We start from the raw sequence: 7,192 nt of genomic DNA, 5'->3' as shown, positions 1-7,192 counted from the left end.
GTGAGTCTAAGTTTAATAACACATATCACATATTATGTTAACACCACAATATTGTACCTGGCCAATCTTGGTGGGATTGGCTCACAATGTAAGGTAGCCTAACCACACCCACAAAGCTAGAAGGAAAATTGGCACAGAAATAAAAAGACAAATTCTGGCTTATTAGGAAAACTATCAAATGGGGAAATCTGGGTCTTTTCATTGCATTCTACTTGTAGGTCTGGATAATACTATTAATTATCCTGCAGTAGGGGTAGACAATGGTAGGGCTGGCAGCCTCATCCAACTCCAGAGACATTCCATCTGGTCTCTGGCTTCGCCCCGCTCCCAAATACAAATGATGCTGATCCAGCCATGTCTACAGTTGGTGTAGAGCAGGGGTGCTCAATACGTCGATCGACTGGTCGATCACGAGACAAAATGAGGCGATCGCAGGCTTCTCTCCCGTCCACGTATCCCTGGGAGTGAGCCCCTGGCAGGCTTGTGAGCCCAGGGAGTGAGCCCAGGGAGTGAGCCCCTGGCAGGCTCCTCCCTGGGAGAGGAGCCGCTGGCAGGCTTCTCTCCTGTCCATGCATCCCTGGGAGTGAGCCCCGTTGACTCTACTGGGGCTGACTTGTGAGTAGACCTGGAGAGGAGCCGCTGGCAGGCTTCTCTCCCATCCACGCATCCCTGGGAGTGAGCCCCTGGCAGGCTTGTGAGCCCAGGGAGTGAGCCCCTGGCAGGCTCCTCCCTGGGAGAGGAGCCGCTGGCAGGCTTCTCTCCTGTCCACGCATCCCAGGGAGTGAGCCCCATTGACTCTACTGGGGCTGACTTACCTTTCCCCTGTTTTTGCACTGGTATGTATGGAGATCTGCCCCCCCCCAACTTCCATCTGTTGGTTCTGTGTGCAAGGGGTTTTGCAATGGTCTTGCTGTGATGTCTATATAGAGATCTTCCCTCCCCCACACCTTTCCCCTGTTTTTGTACTGGTCCGTATAGAGTGCTGCTCCCCCCCCACTTGTATTGGAATCGAGGAAGATCTGGTGAGGAGGTAGATGTGGTGTCAGCAGTGGCCCCTTTAAGGGTAAGGCCTGGGCATCCAGCAGAGTGTGCTGCACAGCTGCAACCACCTGAAGGCAATAGGGCCCTCAGGGATATAAGAGCACCTGAGGCAGGCAGGGTTCCACTTATTTATGTGAGTCAGCCTTTGCCTACATGAAGATCATTAAGTCCAAGTACCCTTCCACCATGACTGATGAACATTTGGAAGTGTGCTTGAGGCTGGCTGTCAGCAGCTACTGTCCGGACTATGCATCCTTGGCTGATTCACTTCAGTGCAAGTCATCAAAGTAAACTCAAGTAATTACAAAAAATGTTTATAGTTAATTATGTTGTGTTGTGCAATATTGGCTCATGCGGTTATGCAAGGTACACCAACATACATTGTACACATAAATGTTATACAAATGTTATGTGTACATTGTACACCTAAATGTTATATGTTATGTATGTTATGTATATGTTATATGTTATATGTTATGTAAAATGTTATATGTTATTGTAAAAAAATTCTGGTAGATCTCGGGGGCCTTGCTGGGTTTCAAAGTAGCTCTCGAGCCAAAAAAGTGTGAGCACCCCTGGTGTAGAGAGTCATCTACTATCTACACCAATTGGGAAGAGTTTTCTGGGGTTTCAAAGAGAGTTGCTTCCCAGTTGTACATGGAGATACCAGGAATTGAACACAGGACATTATGTGTGCAAAGCAAATGTTCAGCCACTGAGTTACAGGCATGCCTGTTGCATTCCAAAGGAAAAACAAAAAATTGCTGTGGCACAACTTCTTTCCCAACATAGGCATCTTCTGCTAAGTCAGGGGTGCCCAATACGTCGACCGCGATCGACCGGTAGATCCCGAGGCAAAATTAGTCAATCGCGGAGCCCTGTCTGCAGGCACTGACACACACACACACACACACACACACACACACACACACACACACACACACAGAGGGCTGGCAAGCCGCAGTCACCCAGCCGGGCTCCCCCCCAACTCTGCCCCCTCGCAGGAGCCCCCGAGCCTGCCAGGCGAGGCTGCTCAAGGCGTGCGAGGATCGCACTGGCCGCAGGGCGGTGGATCAGGCCAAGGCTGGCCAGGCAGCTCCGGGCGCCTGGCAGGCTCCCTCCTCTGCCCCATGCCAAGGGTGTGTGCCCCGCGCTCCTCCCCCTCCACGCACACCCCCGACGGGAGGCGGCGGGCCAGGCGCGTCACACGGGAGTGGGCGGTGCCCGGCCGCGGGAGCCACTTTGCTGCAGCTTGCCAGGTATCCGCTCCGTCCCCCGCACCATGATCGCTTCCCACTTGCTGGCTACTTCTTCCACGAGTTCAACCAGGATGTCGTGCAGCGGGCGAGTGGCCGGGAAGCTCCGCGTCCTCCAGCCGGCGAGACTGCAGCATCTTCCGCACGGGGAGCGGGCTGAGGCTGCCATCCTGGCCACACTTTCCTGGGAGTAAGCCCCATTGACTAGAATGGGACTTACTTCTGAGTAGACATGCCTAGGAGTGGGCTCTAAGGCTACAATCGTATTCACACTTTCCTGGGAGTAAGCCCCATTGACTATGATGGGACTTACTTCTGAGCAGAGCATGGTATTGGGCTCTGGGACCGCCATCCTACCCACACTTTCCTGGGAGAAGACCATTGACTATAACCATTTGCACATCTGACACCTCCTCTGCCCGTTTCCTCTCTCAAATCCCAGCTTTTCTTCTTCTTCCTGGGATTCATCCAGCAACTCCTCCAGCGTAGCAGAGAAGAGCCACTGACTGCTGCCTAAGCTTTTGCTTGTGGCCAAAGCCCTATTCAGAACAAGGGCTGGGGTTAACTGAGGACGTGCCAGCCTGGGCTATCAGGAGAAAGCATCCCCTTGCAGGCGGGAGGAGTTTGTCCTATTTGTGAGGACACCTGGATAAAGGCATTTATCCTGGGAATCTGGATAAATTGATGTTGATGTTTTCAGTTCTCTGTCTTGGGAGGTGAGAGCAAATGGTGGGCCTCCCTCTCCCTGTGGTCTCGGGGCGCAGCCACAGAGTGTTTGGGGGGGGGTGGGGAGTGGGGAGCTCCTCCCCCCCGCAGTGCAGCAAGGCTGGGCATGTGCCTCTTGGGGGACCTGTGGCTGCCCCCAGTATGTGAGGTGGGGAGAGAGGAGAGGCCTCCCGTGTGCTTCCTGAAGCATCTGGTGGGCCACTGTGGGGCACAGGAAGCTGGACTTGGTGGGCCTCCTCTGATCTGGTCCAGCAGGGGCTCCACACATCAAAGGGGGTGTCTGTCAGACGCTTCCTTCCCCCCTGGTAGATCTCGGGGCCTTGCTGGGTTTCAAAGTAGCTCTCGAGCCAAAAAAGTGTGAGCACCCCTGTGCTAAGTCCAAGACAAATTACGTTTTCCCCATCCACTTCCACACTACACCTCCCAAGCAGCTGTATGATATCACACATGTGAAACCCAATTATGTGGCATTTCAGGTAAATTAGAGTAAATATAAATACTGTACTAGAAGAACAAATTTGAGACAACTATTATTTGGGTTGCACTTTGTGATTGGCTGTATCAAGTCGAGCAAGGAGAAGTCTGTGCAATGCTATACCATACTACACCGGCTATGCACTCCTACGAATAAGGTCATCATAAGAAACAAAGTCCTAACTTCAGCCTTTTACTTAAAGAAAATCAAAAGATGTTTACAGATCACCTCCACTGGCCTCAGGATTGGGGCGAGAGTGTTTTCCAACAGATGCAGACTGCAAAGTTTGGCTCTTTTAGGCTGCTTAAATCCCACGAATGTCAAATGGATTTTAGCAGCCTAAATGTGCACAGGCTTTCCGCTGAAGCTGGTAACGATTACTCTGTCCTATGAGACTGTGCGGGAGGGGGGGACTGCATTTCACAGAGGAGCATTTTGTGGGCTTGCACAAACTGATAATATTCTGACCTTTAAAAACAAAATATTCTTCTAAGGTGTTTTAAAGGTTACACATTTGAAATAATTCCTGCTACTTCACAATTGCCTGCGGTTTTCCTCCATAATAATAAAAGAATGTCTTGGTGAGAAAAACCTGGCTGGTGTTTTAACCCTCCAGATATTAGCAATATTAGGGCTGCAATCTTATGCATCCTTGCCTGGCAGCAAGCCCCACTGAATTCAAAGAGATTTGCTTCTGAGTGACATGCACAGGATTGTGCTGTAGGATTCAAAAGGGGCTGTTTGCTAGCTAGCAACTGAATATGAGGCCCAAATTCCATTGGAGTACATTGTGTTGCAAATGCATAGGTAGTTTAAATAAAGACAAGTGACATCCCAGTGGGGGTGACCAGGATTGGTGGCTTGAGAAGAGTGATTTAGCTTTTCCATGCTGTTTCTTAACTCCAAATTCCCTTCCAACCCATTTCCCCCATGCAAGGTTTTAACGGTAGAGAGAAATATGCATTTAAACCCCCTGTAGAAAAGGCAGTGTGTGTGGGTTTTGGAGCAGGAAGAGAGGTTCATGCTCCTCCTGTCTCTCAATTTTTTTTATCTCCCCAAGAGATTTTTCCTCATTTCAGGGGGCCATTAGGTGACCATTCAACACATTTGTGTATAACATGGCAGCCTAGATCTGAGAGCTGTGAAGGAACAGGCTTTCCAGTCCCACTTTAAAAGAAGAGAAGAGACCATACAGAAGTGCCTACCTTGTGATGAGCTTGCTATGGATCCATAGTAACCCCTTATAGGCCATACATACAATTTTCCTCAACCTCAAGCCTGGTTGACTGTGCTCAGTGCTCATTGGCTGGCCATTATGACAGTCACAAAGCCATCTCTCTTCTCCCTTTTCAATAGGCTGTGCAGAGTGTTCATTCTGTTAGCTCTTATGACAATTGCAACACCATGTTCTCTGACCCTGCCTTGAGCAGTGTTTCAAAGGGGGGGAAAAAAAGAAATTGGCTTCTCATCACAGGTGTGGAACTCATGCCATGTGCCTGAAACATTTTTTGAAAAGTGGAAAGCCTGCCTTGTTGGGATGAGATATATGTATCAGTACAGAGCAAAGATGCGTCAGTACAACCAGCATACTGGTTGTGAGCATACTGGAAGCAGAGCTTGCTCTGCAGCAGGAAAAAAAAATACCTTGTAGTAGTAGTAGGCAAGACCATCTATATGCTCCGTAATTATATGCTCTAATCCAGGGGTGTCAAACATAAGGCCCGGGGGCCGGGTGCGGCCCGCAGAAGCTTTTTATCTGGCCCTCGGGCTCTCAGCTGCTGAGCAATGCTGAGGTGAAACTGCTGAAAGGGTAGTAATGGGCTCATGATAATTGGGCTCTCCCATATCTTGAAATATGATCAAGATTTGTGTATTTTCTCACCTGTCATTAGCAGCTAATGAGTTCCTACATGAGAACAGAGTGTTTATTTCTGGTTTTGACCTGTTTAACTACATCACTTCCTGTGTAAGGGACATCACCTCCAACATCACCTCCGGCCCTCAGCAGGCATCATGAATGCTTTTCGGCCATCTGTATGACATGAGTTTGACACCTCTGCTAATCCATACTGGAAACTAACAATTTACCAAAATAACACTGCAAAAAGAAGCAGAGCTATAAAAATTGCACTGCATAGTGGATATTCTCTGGCCTCGTCAACATACACAATTCTGTGTTAGGAACAGGATCAATATCAAAGGTTTTTCCAGAAAGTACTGCTAATTCTTAATGTTGGTGTGCATTCTTTGTTGTCGTTTTTATACTCTTCTCCATTTCTTGTTTAATTCAAATTAGCATGTGTGATCCCTGAATTAGTTCCAGATGTTGTTGTCTGTGGCAGTTCAGGGCTTTATGGCTCCTATAACGATCATGGGACTGTCCCAACTTATCATGGGCCCTGGTGTTGCAGGTCTACATCACTGAGCCAATGTGGAATATTAGAAGTAGTTTAGGGCCTAAGACAGGGGTCTCTAAACTTTTAGGCCAGAGGCCACATCAAATATCTGACATGGTGTTGAGAGCCAGAAAAAATAAATTTTAAATATAAAATTTAAATAAATACATTAGAAAACCTCAGAAAGCCTAAGGCCTTCAGCTGGCCCAAAAGTGTCACTTCTAGTTTTTCAGGAAAACCAGGAAGTGATGTTTATAGGTCTTTAGAAGGCATTCTTAGGGGAGGCATAAGGTGTCCCTGGCCCTCAGAACACCCTCCAGAAACAACTGGAGCATAGCTCTGGTCACATTCAATTGAGCGGACCAGAGGCTTGTAGGGATCCAGAGGCTTGCCGTGGGCTGGATTTGTAGACCCCTGCTCTAAGAGACTGAATGAATAAAAGTTTCCTAGGTTCGAATCTTGCCGCTGCCATTAACTCATCAAGTAACTTCAGTCAAGCCATTCCACCTCAGCTCCTCAGCTGCAATATGAGGTGAATAATCCTTACCGTACAAGCTTGTTATGAGGATAACAGTAAGATAAAACACATGAAGCACTTGGCACCCTCAAAAAGTACGGTATAATTGTTAGGTATCATGATTAGATCATGGGCTTGGTGTTCTCATCCTCTTAAGAAATAAATGTCCCCCACCTCCATTGTTGGCTACACAGCTTGCTAATGAATTCTCTCCCTTCCATAGCCAATGATTAGATTTTCTTGCACATTTTGTTCTCTGGACTGCAGCCAGTTGTTTTGGGGAGCAAATATGTAATTTGTGCAGCAACTTGAGTTCTAGATAGAATGTGTTTATCTATTAATAGAATTATAGTCCTATCAACCACAATGGATGTCCCTCATGTCAGAACACCACAATCCAGCAGTTTTGTTGTTGGCACAGGAATGGAATGTCAATGCTCCCTTTTCCAAATTACTTCCTTGTTCATTTCCATGAACCTGACAGCTCTCTGTGTACACCGATTGGCATGAGGAGAGTTGCTACTTCCACTGAAATAAATGGGGAAGCCTATGTGCATTGGAGTTCTGTGTGCACATCCTAGGACACCCAGGACCTGGATCAGGTCTAGCACTAAAGGACAGGCAACACAGTTCCAAATGTTTCCCTCCCATTCAGTCTCATTCAGGAGCTTAGTGGTAAATTTTAAAGTTCCACAGCTTGCCATAATACCCCCCCCCCCCCCATGGCCACTCTCCATTAAAACTCTCTCACAAAAATCACATGTTTTGTTTTCCTGGTATT

Source organism: Tiliqua scincoides, chromosome 3 (genome assembly GCF_035046505.1).
Source record: "Tiliqua scincoides isolate rTilSci1 chromosome 3, rTilSci1.hap2, whole genome shotgun sequence".
Lineage (NCBI taxonomy): Eukaryota > Metazoa > Chordata > Lepidosauria > Squamata > Scincidae > Tiliqua > Tiliqua scincoides.
This window is presented reverse-complemented; position numbering follows the sequence as displayed.